Genomic DNA, 22,541 nt, shown 5'->3' with positions numbered 1-22,541 from the left:
TTCTCAAGCTATCAACTATTAGTAGGGGCAGTTTAATTTTTAACTATGCCAGGCAGGCAGCGTGATGCACAGCTGATACCCCAGGGCTCCGTGGGGAGCAGAGGTCCCCAGGCTGCCTGGGACCACCAGCAGGTGAGGGCAAGTAGCGGTCTACCTGCAGAGAGGGCAGGAGGTGGGCAGAGGTGAGTTTAGGACACTCTTCACAAACAAAATGATGTAACGAGCCCAAAGTAACATTTTCCATCGGGCTGGCCACAGCATTTCCGTGAAGGGCATCCTTGCTGCAACCTCGGTTTCCCGGATGGGAGATGTGACTCTGGACTTGCACACTGCCACCACCTCTGCTCTTACCGTTCACCCAGACCCCAAAGCACCCCATAAAGACGTTTTCCCTGGGTGCAGATGACAAAGGATACCTCTAGTGTTAAAGCATTCTGGAGACCACAGACCTCCAGCGTTTCACCCTGGGCACGGTGCTGTCAGCACAACTTAATCTCTTTCAACATAACCACCCTAAACGCTTTGCAGACCCCAGCAGAAGCATCAGAAATGATGCAGCCATCGAGTGCTGCCAGCTCTCCTCTATTTTCCAGCCCCTGAATCACAATGCAATCTGCTTAAGGGCAAATGTAGATTTTGTGGTTTGATCCTTAGCATTATTATACAGGGAAATTTGTAATAAAACAAGGGAATGGTTCTGTTAATATTGTAAGCCCTGGGGAAAAGTGTTCAGCCATACTTGATCCAGTTAGTATCTAGTGAGTTTGAGGAACACCTTGGGTTTTTTCCCTTACATAGGTTGGATTTTTATATCCTGGTGGGGTGGGGATGGAGGTTGAGTTCCTAGCAGATATTATTTCTGTTTAAGGCTAGAAATGCTAGCTTAGACCAAGTTCTTCCTGTGTCAAAGCAGTGGCAGAGCTGTGCTACATCAGTGTGTGTTACTATGCTAGTGCACAGCCACCCTCCTACTGTACCTGCTGCAGAACTGCTCCCATATTGCATGGCAAAAAAAAATTATCCATGGAAAAGTCTGTTTTCATTAACTTTTCTGATACGCAAACATTTGCAGGTACCACCTATTGTCTGCCATATAATAACGTGTTTCTAGCATCCCTATCTATATGCTTTTCATATGGAGCTTTTCAAAATGAAAAAGAGTAGAGTGTGTGCTCTACCATCCCTTGTGGCAGCTGCTGCAGGTCAGGCAGAGGGGAGGAGCAGACTCCAGGGCTGCTGGGATGTGCTTGAAAAAAGCAGCATAACAACATCAGCTCTCAGGCTTTTCACAAGTTGGAAGTAAAAGGATCATATCGCTCTAGAGTGGTGGTCATTAAACTTTGGGTCCACAGGTTCTAGAGATCCTTCAAGTGACCAATTAGTCCTAGGGGATGCACAAACGGGACTAAGGACAGGGATTTTCCTGCTGTTGGTCTTGTATTTCCCATCATGTTCCTCACCTTCACTGGGGAATGGCTGGAGAGCAGCAAATCTAAGAAGCTGAATATCCCTGGCAAATGTACAGGAGCTGGCAGGGCATGTATTTCTTTTTTGCTTTTTCCCTATGACCCTGCTCACCCTAGAAGCAGTCAAGAAAACCCTGCTTTAAAGGGCAACAAGAAAGAGGAGAAAAAAGGGCATATGTCTTGGATCCTGGCGAATAAGCGTGCGTACCCTGCACCACCAGGAGTGATGATCCTCATCATATGCATCTTATCCCCCTGGGGCAGCGGCTGCTTTCCCTACTTGCTTCATCCTTTTGGAGCCAAACTCTTGGTTTATTAAATATTTCTGCCAAGCCCTCATAGGCAGCAGAGGCCACAGAGGAGGGATGAAGCCTGTGATGCCACTCCAAGTCTTGTCATAGGATAAAGAAGGCTGAGCTTAAACAGCTGGGCTACACTGAAATTCAGCGCCCATCTATAACAGATACACAGCTTGTTTTCCACTCCCTCGGTAACATCACATCCATAGGAATGTAAAGTGACCAAACTCCATTAATTTCCTTGTAATGCAGCTCCTGATTTACAAGCCAGGAGCCTGGTTCTCACTTACCAGGGCTGTGCAAACACTCGTCCTGTTTTCTGATGGAAATGACCAGGCAACTACCCCAGTCATCCTTGTTATTAACATTTCCCACTGTATCCAGTTCCCTCCCTGTTGCTTAGCCACCAGCCCTAGTTAGTATTTTATTCAAACCAAGAGGAGAAGCTTGTAAGTGTTTAAGCAGATGTAGGTGTACATACAATCATTTTGGCTGGAAAACTTGGCAGGCAACAATTAGAAGAGTCTCACTGAGGATCTGAAACATCACTACTGATGATACCAGCCAGGTTAGCTGGTGGTAAAGGAGACCAGCTGTGTCTTGAGCTAGGAAATAGCTGACTCAGATGTTGGCTTGAATGGAGCCAAGTTCAATAGCTCCCTCAGAAGAGAGCAGCTCAACATCAGGACACAGTACAAGAGACCCAGGTAAATCTTTTGTGGACACTTTTTATAAGGTAAGGGGTTTTTGTTGGTTTTCTTGAGAGACTGGATGAGATTTATTGATGTAAGGGTCAGTGGCTTATTCAAACTGAGAATCAAACCATCACGGGGAAGTTTGCTATTTGGATGGTCATTTAATATTTATGAACAAGAATTGCCTGTAAATTAAGAGCTTAATCACCCAAGAAACAACAGCAGCAAATTTCTCCCCAATACAAATACAAGGAGATTCCCGAGCTATTACCCCAGAGTTGGCTTTTGCCCATCTTGTTATAAAAAGAATATTTGCAAACCTCCTCATAAAGCAATAAATTGCAAATTAATTACAAAATGCTCAAAAAGAAGAGGGATGCAACCCCAGAGGAAATGCCTACACAGAAAATGGTAGGACTGGCTTCCTTCCAGAACGCTAACAGATACCAGGAGTCAGGGTCACGCCACAGCAGCCTGCTCTCAGGCAGACCTCAAAAATCCTCAGAAAGACATCAAAATCTGCAGAAATGGTGCTGTGAAATAGATTCAGTAAAATATGCAGTATGCAAACCTTAACGTACTTCTGTGAGGACAGCAAGAGCAGGGAATTCTGCAGTAAACATTGCATGACTCTTATGTAAAGAGAGATGTACACATGTACATTGACCTATTTTTTCCCCATAGTTTTATTGAGGGTTAGAGATTTATGAATACAAGAGTGTGGATGTTTTTCAAGACCTCCCATATGATTGTTTTATCTCCTCCCAGGCCTGCTCACTTCATTTGCCTGATGCAAAAGCAAGGAGTGCACTCATAGCAATGTGTGGGACCAGCTCCCTGATTTAGAGCTCCTCAGCTGAGAGCGGCTGTTTGCATAACTCCTTTTTCTATGGGTCTTGGATCAAGCCCCCTTATCCCAGGCTGGCAGTCCAGGCCATTAATGAGAGCTTGGCTGGAGGTAAGAAACTCTAGCTGCAGTCTGCAAGCAAACCACAGGCTAGAGCCAAGCTAGGCACATGGGGATGCCAGGGGTCTTCTAGCACATTTAGGAGCTGGAGTCAGGTCACAGCTACCAACTGTTGGCCAGGGAGGTTTGAGCTTTGGTTTCGCTGGATTTATCCTTTTCTTGGAGCACAGTTTGAGTTTGGTGACTTGGTGGGGCAGCAGGCTGTTTATTAACCCACACAGGCTCGTAGATCAGATAAACAAATAAAAAGGTAATATTGAGTGTCTTGAAGTTGCCTCACAACCACTTGAAGAATCTCTGATGATCTTCCATGTCATCACAAGAGCAGGATGCATTTCAAGTGTCCTCTTCAGGTCCTCTGACTATCTGTGGGGATGGATGGTGCTCAGGTGCTTATGATTGGGATAGTTGAGATAAGTAATTACTGCAATTACACTTATGCTTATGTGCTGCAGTGCTAATGAGCCACATTGCATCTACTGTAACCGAGAAAGCCAATGGAGATAAAGGCCAACTACAGTTAGCAGCTCACAGGGCTGCTCCTTGAGCTGCTGTAGCCTATTCCTCTAGTTTGAATACTCAGGTAAATTTTCTGGCTGGCAGCCGCAGCTGACAATCGGAGAATTACTCTCTTTTTTTTTCTTTCTAAGCTGTGGATTACCAGAGCCTTGCAGCCACAGGTGAGGTGAAGTTCACTGATCTTTCATGCCCCTTGACAGGACCAGGCACATGAGCATGCAGCTCTGCTTCTTAGTGTGCAAGTTGAAATCTGCATCCTGCTCAGGAAAGGATTAAAATGTCATCAAAGGTGAAAGAAGAGATTTCAGGGTGAAAACTCCAATTTCAGTGAAATTATAGCAGTAGCCCTAGATAAATGTGAGGGTGGGTTGGCAGTAAGTTTGGAGGCAGTCCATTTACTGATTAAATTTGATTTTTTACCTATAGCCATGCTAAACCCCAATTATCATAATTCAGGAAAAGCAGCTCGATTAATCAGACCTGCCACATCCATCTTTTTCTAACGCCTATTCCACATTTATCTGACTGGCTGTGACTCCTACAGAGGAAAATTTCACCAACTGATTTAAAACACTGATTAGTTTTACAGCTCTTATATTTCTAAGCTGCAGGCAGGAAGAGTCAAAATCAGACCTCCCCACTTTCTTACCTTCCCTCCCCTCCCAGACGGGGCTGGAAGAGTGAACTGCATGGCACCAGAGGGACCCAGGGAATGTGCCTCCCAGCAGGGCTCTGGGACCATGGGTCCAGGTCTGGTGGCATGCCCAAGGGGCAGGTCACTGCTGGGGTTTCTCCCTTGTTCCATAAGTAATGTCACAAAAAGTGAGATGCCCCATATTGCCCGTTTTAATGTGGGTGAAACGTGCAAACAAGTCTAATTGCAGGAGAGCACGGTGGGATCCAGTGTGGGGATGAAGGCAGGAGTCTGTCTTGAGATGTAGGAGCGTGTGAAACACCCAGTGCAGCAAGTGACAGACAAGAGACTGAGTGTTGCAGGCAGACACGCGTGGCACTGGAGCTGCTTTGGTCAGGGGGTTGCCCCTCTGCAGGGCGGTTGCTGCACAGGAGAAGATGCAATGAGAGGAGAAGGTGCTGGGAGCAGGGCTGTGTCTGAGCTGGCCGGCTCTATGTTGCAGGCAGTGATGAAGCAGCTGGAGCCTGGCTTATTTGACAGATCTGGACTTTATTAGTGTTCCCATCCCCTCCATATCACTAGGTCTGGCATGTCATCCCGCTCACATCCAGCGATAACTTTGTATCAGGGGAAGAGAGGGATGCTTTTTAATAACGTATCTCGGAGAGAGGCAGTTCTGGTTCTTACTGCCAGCGATAGCTGGCCCGGCTGAGCAGTGCAGGCTGAAGGAACACCCAGCCACGCTCTCTAATTGTTTCTGGCTACTGACTGAATATAACGGCCCATGGATTCTCAGGCTATTCCCTGCTGGCTGAAGTGCCTGGGGAAGGCTAGACTCTGCCACTAACTCAGGCATCTCTCTTGAACCAAAGGAGATACCTCCTTTATAGTTTCCTTCAGCAAGTGAGATGACATCAGCTCTGTGGGTGGGCAAACGTATTGAAAATCTGTCAAAAGTCACAGTATTTTCAGAGATGCAGAGATGTTCAAGCTAGAAATGCTGTTATAATCAGCTAGTCTCAGCTCCTTTCTATCACAAAGGTTGAAGAATCTTACTCAGGCACCTCTACAATTTCCAAAGCTAGAAAAATTGAATCTAAAGGCAGAGTTCAAATGTTGATCAAGAAGGGAACTAGTACTGGAACAGACAGAAAAGAGACAGTAGGTTATCCATTGCCTTTTTTTTAAAAAAAAAAAAAAAAAAAAAAAAACAAAAACAAAAAAAAAACCCACAAAAACACACTTGTGAGACCCTCTTTACAATAAACTGGTACTAATCAGAATTATTTTACTGATCTAAGATGTGCTAACTGGTATCCTCTGGTCTGTATTACACAAGGAGTGTGAATGCTTTGTTCTACCTTTGCATGCACAAATCTTTGAAACATGGGATTGCTGGGAAATAGGTTTGTGGGCTGAGTTTTTTGATGTGTGACAAATCTGCTCACCAGAAACCTAGCAACATATTTGGGAAGGTCTGGGTGCTTGCATGTGTTTGGCTGCAGGTTAAATATTAACCATGAAGCAACATGCCCTGAGAACATGCATGAATGGGTTTTGCAATAGCCAGTCTGCACTATGAAGAACGATTCAGAGGTGACCAAAAATCAGTTTTGTCTCCCTTTTTCATCTTTGGCTTCATTGTACCTTCCTCCTGTGAGTAAAGAAGATAAGGCTGTGAGCTTGCTTTATTAAACAAATGCAACTTTCTCTTCTTTTTCTGCAGAATGATTATAGCCCTCTTGCCCTCTCTTGTTTCCAAGAACATTTTCTTCATTCAGTTCCAATGGACCAGTTTCCAACACTTAGACTCAATGCTCTGAAGCCTCCCCTGAATTTAACAGTCATGCGGTAAAATTTTGAAAGTTAATAACACATTTTTATGGAGAGGAAAAGCACTTCAAGAAAAGCATGGGAAATTATGCACAGATCAGAAATTCTGCAAGATTTTGCAAGTTCATAAAGCCTTATAAATACAAAATGGGTTTCTCAGAGGGACATCCTGAACACTTCCTGAAGCCAGGAAAATCACCATGTAAATAGTTTGAGCACAGCGCAATGCTTTCTGCATACTTCCTGGCAATGCAAATGCTAGCAGCCCTCTTCTCAGAGGTCCTATCTTTATAAGCAACCACCAGCACAGCTTGTATCTTTGCTGGATTTCCCAACCTGGTTTTGAAGAGCTGCCTGACTTCTAATCCACACACAGTTTTGCAGTTCCTTGAGTGTCAAATCTGGGATGGGATTTCCACACACACACACCCTTACTGCATCATTGCCAACCCCACATGGTTTCTGATCTTTCCTAAGCCAACCTTGCTCATTCTCCAACTTTTCCCCTCGCAGTCTGAGCTGGGTACCTAGTGCAATCTCAGCCTACTGTTTCCTAGAGAGCAGACAGCCCAGCAAGGGGAAATATTTTAGGACTTATTCCTCCTCATTCCTTTCCTTTACCTCAATCTGGTACCAAAACCTCTTTTCAAAGCATCCCTCCTGCTCTTGGCAAATACTCAGAATAATTTGACATTCCCCCTCTACTCTGGGAAAGGCTTTTTCTTTTCTCTCTGTGTCATGGTTGAAACCAGGACACTGGCATAGGCAAAAATGTAATATTATGCCTGCTGAACAGCTCTTGTCTTCTGAGATTATATAGCCAATAGACTGCGGTGAGTTTGGCGTTATGTGCCATTATACCACGTTTATATACAGAGATGTGACTGCATGGCAGAATAACACATTGGCTGTGACAAAAGTACATGGTCAAGAGTTGAGAGAATCTTGACTTATTGAGGGCACAGGTGATAGTCCTCATGGGCTAATGGGAATATGATGCAAGATATGCAGGGCCAGCCAGACGAGGAGATTAGGGTCTTTGGATTCTCCTGGTGAACAGCCTGCGAATGCTAATGCTACTAATTAGTTAAGGAGATGCTGTTATAAATAGAAGAGCCGACTGAATTTTTTGTGGCAGATAAGCTGTACAATGAATTTAGTCATTGCCTGTTTAAGAGCATGGTGATATTTATAAAGCTGTTTTTAATTGTTCATTACTGATAATTACTTGGTTAAAAAAAAAAAAAAAAGACAGCATTATTGCAGAACTGAACTATATGTTTATCAGAAATTAACCCCGATCAGAATGCCCCCTTCAAGGTGGCTACCAGGGAAGATCGCCTTGGCAGCAAACACATGTACTTTTAACCAATGCAGTAGTGATTTTTGTGGCTGACATGAATTTTGAGCGCTCATATTTCTCCTTCACAACACAAGTAGTGTTGTTGGTTTTTTGGGTTTGTTTTGTTTTGGGGTTTTTTTCTGCAAAAAATATCCTTTCCTTCTGTCCATGGGACAGGGGGACTTTGCCTTGAACAGGTAAAAGAGTTTCCTTGCAAAGCCCAGACTTTGAATTGCTGTTCTCACCAGAACATGAGATAAATTTCTATGTCAGAAAATCTCCTGCTCTTTAACACGTGGGGAGTTGCAGCAGGCTAACAGCTGGTGTTTCATCACTTGTGTCCAAATGTTGCCCACATGCTTGACAGTGAATTAGCTGCTAATAATGAATAGCCAGACTCTTCTGGACTGAAACATTTACAAGAACCGACGTGCTGCCAAGTGTAAAGCCTGGGAACACAAGGCAATTTCAAACCTGTCATTTCCACACAGAAAGGGGATTATTGCTTTGTTATCAGCAAAGATAAAATGTTATGTAGCTTTCCTGCCCTTGAATTATCTAGGTCATATGGGATGGCCATGGGTTATATTGAAAAATACATCCTTTGGGCCTGTGTGTTTATGTAATGTATATATGTCTATACAAACCTCTAGCATGAAACTCACAGGTTATGTGCGTGCCCGGTGCAGTTGCACAGCCTACATACATACAAGCGGAAGTGCTCACAAACTTGCCAATTGCCTTAGCTCCTGTAACAGAGATGTATTGTTTGCTCAGCTCCCGCTGTTTCCAGCATTCAAGGTGCTTCCTGCGATAGGCGTAAGGAATCAGTGCAGCACCTGCGGCACTGACTGAAAGTGAAGTTGGCCAATACTCTTGCTTTGTTCTTTGTGCTATAAGCCTTTGGCTTGTGTAGCTGAACTTCACTGCTTTATGCACTGAAAGGTGCTCTGAGAGCCATCTCTTCATCACAGCATCTCTATAGGTGTTTCTGTTTGTCAATACATAAAGGGCATGGTAGATGGTAAAGCTGCCAGTTCGGACGAGTGTGGATGGTGCTGTTGCATCAAGAAAGAAGCGGCTGATCCTGCTTCCTCTGTGGGCAAGGCATCTAGTGCTTGCTGCTGGGTTTTGCTGTGGTTCCTGATGCTCAGAGTGTACATACCAGAGCTTTAAGTAATGTGTTCACATGCCCATACTGCAGAAAACTGAGAGATGCAGCTGGGCTGGACCTAGTTTTTGAAAACACTTGGAATCCTAAATCAGAAAAGGTGTCTCAGCCATACTCTGGCTTTTCAGTAAAGCCATGTTTCTGCTGTTGAATGCCCCTTTTGCTAGCTAAAGACCAAGAACCAAAGTGGACAAATTCATAGTAAGCTACTGGTTTGTAGAAGAAACCTTCTGCAATCGTAAGCCTTGTTCCAATTTTGATAAGACATTGAAGCATAGAGCGAAATAAAATACACTAATATTTTGTTCCTACCTGGTAATTAACAAGATAAATATTCCCAGGGTACTCACCAGTCTTTTCTTCTGCACACTTATTTCCTCTGCTTCAGTCTTTAGTTACATTGGCCAGAAGAATCACATTATTCAGAATGTGCATATTTCTTGAGGAACGGTTTTGACTTGAATATAAGTTGCTTTCTTGTAGCTGCTCAAAAAGCTGAGAATGTATTCAGAGTATCCAAGGCTAATATCCTGCAGTTTTCCAGCAGCAGTTGTCATCATGATGTATGGAATACAGCATGTAGCCTTACATGAGATATAACAATGATTCCATCATCTTCTGAAGTGAAATAAATATGTATGTGTGATGTATCTACACATCTATAGTATATGTCTATATATGTAGGTCTTTGGCACTTCACTTATATAAGACATGTCAGTTAAAATAACGTGTTTGAATATTTAGACTATAAACAAAACATTGGGAGGTTATGAACTTCGAATAAATTCTTATAGTTAATATGCATATGCATTTGCCTTTGCAGGGCAGTATCTGCTTAATAAAATGGTGTTGTGCTGTAGAATTGCCTTTGATTTACAGCAGCAACAACATCCTGATTGACTCAAAGGAATAGAGACAGCAGGTCTGGCTCTGTCACAAGATTTATTTTATTTCTTTTAACTGTTTCTTTCTAAGTGCAAGGCAGCTGCATCAGTCAGTAGGCACTGGCATGTTTTAAAAGGGCATTTCCCTCACAAAAGCAGGTATAAGTCATGGAAAATGTAAATTCCTCACTGCATGAAAACCAGATGGTAAAAAAAGGCTGTTTGGAGCTCTTATTGTTTGAGAATTTCTTTTAGGAAGCATTTCATCAGTAAATCTGGAGACTTCACTGCTTCTTACTCTAAGCCAAGCAGGAAAAAACATAATTTTTCCTGTCAACACCTTGGATTAAAAATGATGAAATAAGCATTTGTGGCAGGTTAATTGTCCCTTGGGTATTTGCAACCCCTGCACAGAGTGGGTGTGAATATTAACTCCAGCAAGTAACAGGCTTACCACACGGGGCGGTCATATTAGCCAGACGTATACAGTCCCCAGTAGGCTCCCTACTCAGACAGCGTGTGCACGGCAAGGGCAGCTCGACCTTCCTTAACTGTTAGCTGAATCAGTAAATATGGCATCACAGAGCTCACAAAGCAAAGCAGCAATGCAGCCTGCAATGGAGGGAGGGGAGGAAAATGAAGTTTGGAGTAAAACTGTTTTTTAAGAAGCCCATAGCATGAGTCCTACCTGTAAAACCATGACACAAGAATGTTTGATAGATGTTTCCATCTCGTGTGGAAATGTCCAACTCACTTGTCTATCGCACAAACACAGCTTCTCTTTTTCCTGAAGACCTATATTCATGCTGAAGTAAACAACTGGTGCAAGTAAACAACATTTGGATTCACACAAGATCAGCTGGACTGGCATGTATTTACACTCTGAAATTATCAGGATAATATACCATCAAAGCAAGTGTTGTATTTTTTGACTGCATCTAAGTACGTGTTCTAGGGCTTTGTTTTCTCTTGATATTTTATTCTGCTCAGATCTCCATCTCGCTGAGTGTGTGCACATCTGGAAGGGGGGGGGAAGCACTGTAAAAGAAGTGAGAGCAGAATCAAAGAGTGGCCAGGGCTGGTCTTTCCAGTCAGGTCTGGAGAAGAGTATTCAGAGGAGGGTGACTTGTCTGCTTTTCGACTCTTTAGAGGCTGTCAACATGAGTAGCACTTTGATAAATTCAGGTTCCTTGGTCTGATCTAGGAGGTAAAGTCAGAAATGCCATGTGCAGTAATCTTTCACACTCATCCAGTCTCTCATTACTCTTGTGCCTAACACAACTGTTAATGCACTTATTCCTGCAATGCTGTCTTGATGCAGAGTGGTTCTGTAATCCTGATTTTGCAGAGAGGGAGCTGAACTGCAGAGTCACCTGGAGAAGGTCAGGTGGGAAAGCTGGAGACAGAAAAAGGAGCACAACAGCTTTCCTAAACCCTTAGAGACCCTCTTGCCCATCAGACTAATCCTGTGGGGGATGAGGACTGAGCAGGGCAGGCACGCATGCATGGAGCTGTGACTCACTTTTACCCTTACAGTAGCAGATGTCTGAGTGTCTGCCAGTGGTACCAGCTGTGTTCCTGGGATATGTACAGATGATACTTGCTTTTGAGTTTGGGCACCCAGCAAAAGGACAAAGCCAAAGCATCCCCTCAGGTTTAATTTCAGAGGTGCTTCTGAGGGATCCAAAAGGATCGTGGTGAGAAATGACGGCAGGGAGGGCAGGAGGGAGAACAGATAAAGAGGGCATTCTTGAAGGAAAGCACAAGGTTTTGGAAAGAGGCATCCAGCCTTACTTGGTGCTGGGGAGAGGCTTCCAATGCTGTTGTGGCAGCACCGACAGCTCAGTAGTGAAAATGCTTTGCCTCTTTGGCACTGAACTTCCTTTTGATTTAGGTTGCTATGTGCTGAGGAGCAAAGTGAGGCCCTCTTCTGTTCTTCATTTCTCTCTGGAGTCAAAGGAATCACCTTGGGTCCTCTTCCCAGCCCATTTCCTAGCTGCTGCCTTGTGTTGCCTACCTGAGGCTGCTCTCCTCCCACCCATTTTGACCCCAGTGGCAGATGCCGACAGGTCTGGATGATGACACCTCTTCTCTCAGAACACACTCTCATTGGAGAATGCCAAAACATTTTGGGCAGCACCAACAGCCATCGCTCCTGTCTGTCATTAGCAGTCTGGCAGATTTCAGCATGCCTCTTTGGGAAGGGACAAGGGAGACAACCCCAAGATGTGTCTAATCAGCTGCGATTTTTGCAGTGATGCGTTATCATTGCTTTGTACCCTGTCGTATAGTTCTTACTTCCACATAAATTCCTGCTTTGCTTTGCTTTCAGTTTTCTTTGCTGTTCCCAGGGATTAATGCAGCTTGTTGTTGTGAATCCAGCTAGACATGGGCAGAGCTGGGAGATCATGTCCCAAGATTAAGTTTTGATTTTGGTCTCATTCCTAGTTTTATTTTTGTGACCAGGATGGAAATCAATCATAAATACATGGTCTTTGAGTCTATCTTAACTTTCTGAGATACCTTAATAGAATGCTCCTGCTTGATGTTGCTACGTGAAGAATTCTGCACCAACTAATTGTGTATCTGGATTTAACTTTTGCTTTTAGCTGGATTTAGCTCCACAGCCTATACCCCATATTCTATGGATGAGGGAAGGTGCAGATGCAGGTGTCTCAAAAAGTAGCCAAATTGCTAAGTCTTATTGCAGTGACTGTTCAATAACTGATGCAAACAACTAAGTGCAGTGACCCAGCAACAGTCCCCAGGTTTTTCTCACTTGGTCCACCAGCAGAGTGCGGGTGCTCAGCAGGGTGGGCTGCAGCCAGGTCCATTCCCCAGGACATCCTGCTGCCCTTTCAGTTGATTTCTCCCCTGCAAAGCAGAGGTGTGAGTGCAATAGTACCGCCTGAAAGACATCAGTTGTGTTCCTTCACAGGTGTTTTCTTTTTCCTTTTCCTCCTGTGCTATTTTTACTGGGGTTTGAACCAGTGTTTAATTTGCCTCTTTTCACTTCTTGCCTCTAATAAGAACTCTCTCTCATCTCACTGCTTTGCCTGATCATTTTTTCTCCTTCTTTGTTAGATGTCTGGTTTCTCATGTTCTCCTTTCTTCTCCCCCCCTGTGTATTTGGTCTTGCACACTCCTCCTCGCATACGTTTTCATGTATTATTTATCTGCACAGCTCCCCAGGGCATGTTTGGTGGGTGTCTTACTAGGCAGGGGAGAAGGTCCCAATCCTGCCAGCTGCTTGGACATGTGGACACAGAGAGCCGTTTCCACAAGTAAGGCAGATGAAGAGACTAATCTCTGCTAAAGAAAGCCAGCTTAGATAACCCAGCGATGCTGAGCAGGCAGGGAATGGACCCTGCTGCCTCTGATGCAAAATGTACCCCTTTAACCACTACTTTGTCCCCATCTCCTTTGCTGTTTTATTTCCATTGCAGCAGCTTTTTGATGGCATCTCCTAAGAGGAGTCTCTTGCGCAAGGCACTGTGAGAGCAGGTAGCAAACTGCATCCCTGTTAGTTAGGAGCTGATGATCTGAACTGGCAGACTGGAGGAGGAGGGGTTGTGCAAGACCACACACCAGCTCCTTGGCCACGGGAGAGTTTGAATAAAGGTCACTGGACCACTGTTTTCCTTTTGATCAAACTGTTGTGATGGTCCAATGCCTTATTCTTGAGCTTCAGCTTCTTGCCCACTGAACCTGCACTTTTGCTAGGGTGTCTTCGTCCTATAGTAAAGCATAACACGTTAGGAGTCCCTGCACGAGAGCTGGAATTAATGAAGTCTGGTTTCCTATGGGCTTGTTTGCTATGGTTGGCTGACTGTGGTTTCTAAGGAAAAGGAAAATCCAGCTCTGGCTTTTTGGTTGTTGGCTTTCCCCACATCACATTTCTGACCCCTCTGCAGTCTGTCCCCTCTTCAAAGGGCTTTTGTCGTCTCTTATATGCAGATGCTTAATTTCAGAAAATTGATAGGAGCTCCCTTACCTGCCTGTCCTCTACCGCTCCAACAGACTTAGTTGAAGCAAGGCACTGACTTCATCAGAAGGGTACTGGGTTGCAGCAGGATTGCCAAAGCTGTGCTTTCCTCAGGAAGAGGGCAGATAGGCTTGCACAAGGCTGGTTTTTTTTTTTTTTCTCTTTCTGCCTCTCAGCCCTCCAGCAGCAAGCAGGCCGAGTAAGTTCTCCCCTGTTTGTAATTAAACACTCAGGGGACCTTCAGCTGCACCTGCTTGTCCTCCTCTGTGGTACCTCCCAGGACAGGCTGTGTTAGCTTCTGAAACCTGATGAAGACAAATGGGTGGCTGTGAGTCTGTGGGACCATCCCCAGTCCATTCCCTGATCCAAGGCTCCCCCTTTTCTCTGGGGCTCTTACTGAACCACTACAAGGCTCCAAATTAACAGAATTTGAAGGAGGCAAGATGGAAGGGTACAAATAAGGATATTGCTAAGTGATTCTATGTTCAGCTGGGATTTAAGCTCCCATCTGGCCAGCTCACTGATGTATGCATGTATTTTGGGTTTTCAAAGAATGGGAGTAGTCTGGTCAAATTTTCCTCTTGCATTTTCAATTTCCTTCTCTCCATTCCCTTCAAACGTCTCTCTGTAGCAAAAAAAGACCAGGAGAGTAGTGTGTCTGACAAAGACCTACCAGGTCAGTGACCCCCCGCAGATTAAAAAAGAAAAGAGGAAAGGAAAAAAAAAAAAAGAAAAAAAAAGAGGCCTGTTTAGTTATTCTTGCATTGCTCAAAAGTGCTGAGAGCCTGTCCCAGAAGCAGCTATTTAAATGCTCACCCAACCCCAAATCCTGCCAGGCCCACCCTGAAGGAGCTTGCCATGCCATTCCTGGTGGAGCTGTGTCAGCACAGGACGGTGCAGGACAAGTGGCATGGTGCTGCAGCCCCCTGCCCTGGGAGCTGGACCTCCCGCTGGAGGAGTCAGTGGGGTCTCATCGCCAGCGGGATGGAGCTGGCTTCTGCCCTCACGGATGAGGAGCTGGGATCTGACACCCAGAAATCATGAGCTGGAGCAGACACAGTAGTTGTCCAGATGGTTAAGAGGGAATGTTTTTCCTTCTGTGGAGTTTTGAAGAATTTGTAAATTATTTTCTTGCTTGCTGTTTTGAAACAGAAATTAAAATCTCAAATGGTTGATGGCAGAGTTGTAAAATAAACAAGAAGTCAGAACAACTTCAATATTTCATCTTTGATTTTGACCTTTTAACATTTTTTTTTACTTCTTCAGAAGCCAAGAAATCAGTTAGCATGCAGAATAAAAGTGTTTCTTATGAACAGAAAGGAGGAAAAGTTTCTTCCATCTTCTCTTCCCCACAAAAGGCTTAAATTTACAGCAAAAAAAGCATTTAAAAGAAAAAAAACCTGACAGGTGAGAGGAATGACATGGCTGAAGGGAGCACTGGGAATGTGCTTTGTATCTACTATATCATGAGCCAAAGCTAAGAGTCAAACTGAAAGACATCCAATTAGTTAACAACCTTTCCATTTAAGTGCATTAAAAAAAGTCAAATAATAGCAGGAAGAAGCTGGGCTCGCCGCCGCCTCTGCCCCAAAATATCATTGTTCATTCTCATAACCTGGCCAGGGGCCAGCTGCTTTCAGGCTTTTAGCCACAGGGTGCATTTAAAAACCACTCTGTGCTCCTGTTTTCTTGTCAGTCCAAGCAAAATCATTGTAAATAACCATTTTCAAGTGTACCCATGTCCAAACAGAGTGTGTTATTGGGTTCTCTGGGGTTGGTTGGAGCAGGGAGCAGAAAGGATGAATAGTTCTGGAACAGAGCACTCAAGCCTCTCTAGGGTCATCTTCTGCAAACATCTGCTGAAACCTGAGGGTGTTTTCTCCTGCCAGGTTCGGGCTCCTCAGCAAACATGGGGGGGCTTGTTTGAGGTCTGCACATATACTGGTTGCAATCTGGTCAGTGCAATCCCCCGTTGGTGTCAGTCCAGCACAGCTTTCTATGGGTTGGATGGAACCCCAACGAAAAGGCAAAGCCATCGCCCAGCGCTGGAGAAATACCTGGGTGAGGGAGGCAAATCTCCAGGGAAAGCCTCTACCTGAGAGTCTTCAGACACTGTTTTTCCCACGCATCTAGGGATGGCGTTTGTGAGCTCCCCAGCTAACCTGACTGCTGTAGGACAACGTATGATTAGCGAAGGCTTCTTTTGTTTCTTTCAAAATATCTCCGCAAGAAAATTATTTTTAAAAAATCAACAACAAACCACCTTTTGTTTCTATTCCAGTCATGCAGAGGGAGCAAGGAACAGTTTCTTTTATTATTTAAACCTTCTATGTTTTCTATAGACATTGAAATTTTCCCTTGAAAATAAGTGAAGACAGCAAGCTCTGATTAAATCCCAAGCCTCTCAGCTGCTGTATTCATTCCCTTTGCCCTGTTTACTTTCCCTACTGTCTATAAAAGCTTCTCCAGCCTGCAGGGCCCTTTTGCTGGGGGGGTGGGACGGAGGAGGTGGTGGTGATTGCTAAATCACCGCGACTATTGAAGCCACTGCGCTTCTCCACTCTAACGCTTGCTCCCACTTACCGTCACTTTCGTGGCATCTCTGGGGAGCTGGTACTGCCGGATCCACTGGCGCATTTGATCAGGGAGGAAAACAGATACCAGATCTCTTTCCTGTGCTTGTGGCATTTCTGAGGTAGGGACTGAGGACCACTCGGAAAGTCTGTGAGGTGGAGACAGAGCAACCCTATTTTATTCCTTGCAAGGCTTGCTCCTGCAGAGCTCGTGCACTCAATGCCTGGTGTCCCCTGTAGGCAGAGGATCAGCTCTCTGGAACAGAAGCATTTTCAGGCTCATTTCTCTGCTCTCACGTCTGAGCTGCAGGCTGGTTTGATCATGTCTCAGTACTCGTGTGTGTGTATAAATATCTATATCTACACATACACACACACACGTATAGCACGTCTCTGCCCATCAGCGCGCGCGCTCACACACATGCACTCACACAAACTGTAGGTGGCACTTTGAGAATTAGCAAAGATGATGCTGCGGCCTGTGCCGGGTCATGGCTCTGTGCACACCAAGCTGGGGGGGGGGACAGGGGGAACAACAAAATGAGTCGGCTGCTAGTGAGGAAGGCCAAGAGAGAGCAGAGGGACCCTAGAAAAAAAACCCATTGCGTTCATGGGAACTGTGGCACTCAGTTGCCGACAGCCCCTTTGGGAGAGGTGTGCCCATACCCTGTACTTTTCTTTGCAGTATGTTTTACTTATCTGCCTTGGAAGAGGAGGTCCGATGTACTTATCACCCCAGGAGTTCGGCTGGGTACAAATGTTAACCAGCTGGAGGAGAAGCCGCTGGCTCCAAGGGTTTTATCATTGTTTAGTACGTAGCGAGCGCGCGCCAGGCGCAGATTATGCATTTGCAGAGCTCTTGGCCCTCAACTCCCTGAAGTGTCCAGAGAGACATCCAAACCACGCTATGATCAATTTGCTGTCTGTCAGCAACTGGGAACTGATGGGCTACCCTGGATCGATCCATTCTTGGAGCGCTGTCCTCATTTCAGATTACCTCCTTTCTGCTGCGCTGTATTAACACTTCAGGTACCGGGTGTTAGCGAGCGCTGTGTGTGCATGCAGGTATCACCTTGGCGTGATACAGAATTGGAATTCACAGAGGGGGACGTGAATTTTCCACGAAACTTGCTTTGTGTACATGTAATGCTGCTCTGTATGACATGGAGATTAGCCTCTTTAGTTGTATGCCATAGCTCTCTAACACACGAGGGGGTTCTGCTTTCATTCTCGACAACATCAGCCTAGATGTTAGAGATTATTCCGTGCTTGCCATGAAGTTCCGAATGCCCCTGGAACATACACCACTGGGTGCAATGCTAAAGGATGGTAATGGGGAAGAGTTTGCTGTAGTTCACATGCTGAGAAGCCAAGAAATGCCTCTCAGCCCGCAGAAACGGCATCACATGAAAACTTGCAAAGTTTCTAGTATTTCCAGCATCTGGGAGAGGCTCTGGGAATGTCACCATTAATTTTTAAAGATGACTAAATGTCTTGGAAGTCTACAAGAAAGGGGCTACGGTGTGAAGACTTTTGAACATTTGTGTTTTGGAAATTGTTGCTCTCCTACTCCTTGGAGATGCCCTTAGGGTCCCCAAAGTGCCAGCCTTCTAGAGTGTCTCACTTAGGGAGCTGCACTCGGGTGGTGTGGTGTGGACCCAGTAGCACCTGAAAAAGCAGCCATGGGAGGCGAGTGCCATTGCATGGGCATGTGGTGTATTCTCAGTTTTTTGCAATGAGATTTAGCAGCCAAAAAGGTAGAATTGGACTGGGACCACACACTTGTAACCCACTGGCAGAGGCTTTCAGGGATATGCCCACTTAGATAAGCAGGGCCAGAGCAAGTCCCAGCACAGAGAATGTCTTCAGCTGCTGCTCCTGTTTACCCAGCACTTATTCTCACCGTTTGGGCACTGGGTTAGGATCCGGTGTCAGTCCCCTCTCTACCAACCGCTGGGCAATTTCCAACCCTTTTTCCCACTTAGAGCACCTTCGTACACTGACTGCTGCAAGCTTGGGTGGAGCAAGGTGAGCGGATGGAATTCTTTTTGCCTAAGGCTATAGCCTTTATTTATCATCCACCCCGGAGGCTGGTGAGTCTGAAGTTCTCTGCTTAGGGAAATGAGCTGGAAGTATGTATAATGTGGGCCCTACTTTTAGACTTTTTTTTTTTTCTTTTCGTTTTATTTCAGATGGGTGCCTTGAAGATGCCGCCATGTTAATGATTTTTAAAGCAGAAGACTGCATCTTGCCTCTATCAGCATAAGTGAATGAATTTGCAGGGCTATCCAGGACCTTGTATGAGCACAGTCCCAGGTAAATCTGCATTCATAATCTGAAGTATTCCTGAAAATAGTTGTCTAAGACGGCTGCATTTCAAAAAGTTATCAAGATTGATACCACCCTGGAACTGCACTTTATCCCATCCTATCAATACTCCTCTGAAACTCCCTAATGATAACAAAACCCCCATCTGTGTAAAATCCACAGCTTTATTTTTTCTCCCCGCCCCACCCCCCTTGCTGGCTCACTCGAGAATGACATCAGCTTAAGCGCTGTTCGTTTAGGATCTTCAGCTTTCAGTGCCAGATGACAACAGAGCCAACGCAGTGTGCTTTGTTAGCTTTGATTATGTTCAGTGTGGTGTAGCATAACAGCTGGAATAATCAAGATAATCTCAGCTCGTGTGTGTGGTGGCAGAAATGTTGCTGCCACCACAGCAGGGGGGGGGAAACTAGCAAGGAAGGAGAATTGGCAGCACAGGAGCAAGAGTGCTGTAGTACAGGGGTGTTTTGGCAGCCAGCAGGTTTCGGCAGTGCTTTGGAGTACTCGCACCAGGTGGATCTGGTCCAGTTGTTACTGGAGCGCAGTAGAAGGTACATCATCACGGACTGTGTTTGCATGAGACCCATGTCCTCATATATAAGGTGGGACCAATACTTTTGGCTGTTTGTGAGGCCCAATTCACTGCAGTGTGGATGTGCTGGTGACTTTTGCACTAAAGATTCACGAGGCACTTTGAACAAATTCCGTTCCATGTTTTGTTCGTAAAGTCAACAGAGGGCTACAGTGATGGCAACTCTGAGCAGCCACTTCTTGAAGCTGGCAGAGGATACTACTCCTCTGAAAAGCTCTGTGAGACTTGCCTGTGCACACAGGGACCTACTAACGCAGGAGCACTCTGCAGGAGCAGCCTTTCTTGAATATTTGTACTGTTTTATCTTAATAAAAAGCATTTATTTGAGTTTGGAAAAGGTTTACTCTGCTTTGGATGCAAAAGCTGTGAAACTAGACAAGAAATAGCAGCTCCTCCTCTCAGCTTGGGCTTGCAGTGCATATGGTTGTTGCTTCATCCTTCCAGGACCAAACATCTGTGAGGCTATTTTGAGATTTACAGAGGGGAAAGCAGTAAGTTATAACCTCATAAGCATAGTGGTTGCAGAGTCTTGGAAATGAGTGGTGATGCATATATTTCAGGGCTCCCAGCAAGGTGTTATCCCAGCATTTAGTTCCATCTAACCTGGCAATTAGGTTTTTCTGAATGGTAACTAGCCTACTTGCAGCAGTTACCTTCTGTTTCCATAATTTGTCACCAGCCCCTGAAGCAAAGATAAGATTTGCCTCTTTGATCTTTAAAGGTCTCTTCCAACCGAAATCGCTCTGTTTTTGCTTTTCCTCTCCATCATTCTGCTGTCCTTCCTTTCTCTACCAAAAGCGATGCACCTATTTCTGCATGCCTCTACAGTTCCAAACCAGTCTCTGAATTTCAGGTAACTCTTGAGAGGCAGTCACATATGCTTAAAGCAAAAATAACAGTCTGAAAAAGAAGATAAGGAGCCTTTTTTGGATGCTACATGTATATAACTATGTATTACAAAAGCACTAACATGCCATGGTAAACTTTACTTAACAGACTGCTTAATCTCTACAAATGCTAACCTCCAGGTTTTTATTTACTGAGCTGGTGTTTTATGATGCCGTTGTCTAATTGAAATGTGTTCATTCCTTCTCCAAGTGCCACTGCTAAGCATTTTACTGATGTATAGCAAGAGAACTGGATGGGATTTGCTTTCTTTCAGAGTAAACTTGGGAGACAGATGGTGTTCAGACAGTACAGATGTGACAGCTTCCATTGCTTTCTTTATGGAGTCTTTCTTGCCAGCTAAGCACTTTTGTTTTCAAATGACAAAATTGTAATTTTCACAGGCACCATAGAAAAACAGGCAGGAGAGCAGGAGGAAGGAGATTTAGATTTGTGCATCTTCAGCAATAAGGGTGTTTGCTTCCAAAACCAGAGCTGGAGCCCTCAATCATCTCTCGAGCTCAGGCCATTGCATGTAGAGCAGTGGCTGGATAGTCCCAGTCCTTCTCTCTCTCCTGTCGCATGGCTTACCTGGAGCTTTCAAAAAGAAACCAGCAGCTCACTCTTTTGTTACAGGTGGGGAGATTGAGGCTCAGAGAAGGGATCTGAGCTGCACAGCATTGGGAAGCAGAGGGAGGGCTGGGAATAGAGCCCAGCTTGCACTGGTGCGGAGCCAACGCAGCGGGCACCAGACCCGCTCAGTCCCCTGAGGGCGGGTGGGGAGCGGAGGATGAGGGCAGGCAGAGCTGGCACTGCTGGTGGAAACAGACTCCTAGAGCCAGGTGGCATTTATTCCAGTATTCAAACCCTTGCAGGCTGGGGAGATTCAGAAGAACAGTTTCGTTAGCAACATCTTTTTTCCCTTGTACAGCTCAGGTGCTTGAAGCAATGGAAGACTTGCTATTTCATCTGGTGTCATTAATATGCATGGGGAGAAATGGCAATGCTGTTGCATGGAGGATGGCTAGTTCTTTGAAACCCACTATTTTGGTTTATTGCAAAGGTGAAGAGCTCAACAGAAGAGGTATAGCTCAACTCCTTCCCTAGAAAGCAACTGATGGGCAGTCTTATTGTGATGCTGTTGTGCACCTCAGCCAGGGCTGTCCCAGGAGAGGGGTTGGAGCTTTTGCCTGAAATGGTCCCTGGAACTCTGCTGCTCCTGTGGATGCTTTTCACCACTAGCTAGTTGCTTGCCACTAGCACTAAAACCCCTGGGAAATAGCGACAAGGAAGGCCAGGTATGGCTTTAGCCCATTTCTTAGAAGCTGTTCACCTTTCATAAGCCTGTGCTTTGTGCAGTTTAGGTTAGAGAATTAAACCAGGGCTGCCCTGAAACTCATGAGAATTGTGCCAACTGGCCTGGAATTTCAGTCCAGAACAAAGACTAGAGCTCTCTGAAATATCAAAATGTGAAATTTTAGCCACAAGCCTCTCTCACTTTTGAATAAAGAGTTGTATGTATGCATTGATATATATATATATATATATATATATATATATATATATATATGAGGGTCTAGATGCCAATTTTCCTCCCTGGGAAGACAGCTGAGTCTGTGTTGCCTGCATTGGGTACTCAGGGCCACTCTCTGAACCCAACTTGCTCCCTGCATTGACACCAGCGTGGCAAGACAGGCACAGCTGGAACAGGGTCCCTGACCCACCCAGGGCAGAGCTGAGCACGGCTGTCAGCTTGGCACAACACTGCTACGAAGTTCAGGTAGTTTGTTTGCTGTTGCGAAGACCGGGCAGGCTGCAGACTGCATTCCTCTCTGCAGACTCTCTGTGGACACGTGGGTGGGGGATCTTGGGGTCTGCTGTGGTCCCGGCTGTCTCTGGTCAGCTCGGTTAGCAACAGTGTTAGAAATACTTTGTGCAGCCAACTGTGATGAAACGACCCTCTCTGTGTATTCAGAATAGCTGCATAACTTTAATGTGCTTGTGTTCAAGGGTTGTTGTTAATTTTCATTTCTGCTGTCAGACAACAGAGAAAGGGAAGTCTCTGGTTCAGAGCAAAACCCAGCCTAGGACTGTGAGTCTCTTGTTAATCTGACGGTGGCTAGAAATCTTCCACAGCTGCCTGATCTTACTGTTCTGTCTGCGGTGAGGACAGCAGACGTTGAGGACATGGCTTGACATTACGGATGAGATGATGGAAGGGCTATCTGCTCCCCACAGCAGCAGACCTGCTGCCAGCTGTTGTCCTCACTGTCAGCCGCGTGCTCCCACCTTGTCCCTTGTGCTAGTGCTGTCCCTTGGCTGCCTCTGGAATGAGCCTGTTCAGGGGCTAAACCAGCAAATCATTTTCTTT

The sequence above is a fragment of the Falco naumanni genome, chromosome 13, assembly GCF_017639655.2.
Source record: "Falco naumanni isolate bFalNau1 chromosome 13, bFalNau1.pat, whole genome shotgun sequence".
Taxonomy (NCBI): domain Eukaryota; kingdom Metazoa; phylum Chordata; class Aves; order Falconiformes; family Falconidae; genus Falco; species Falco naumanni.
The sequence above is the reverse complement of the archived record's forward strand: the minus strand, read 5'-3'. Positions refer to the sequence as shown.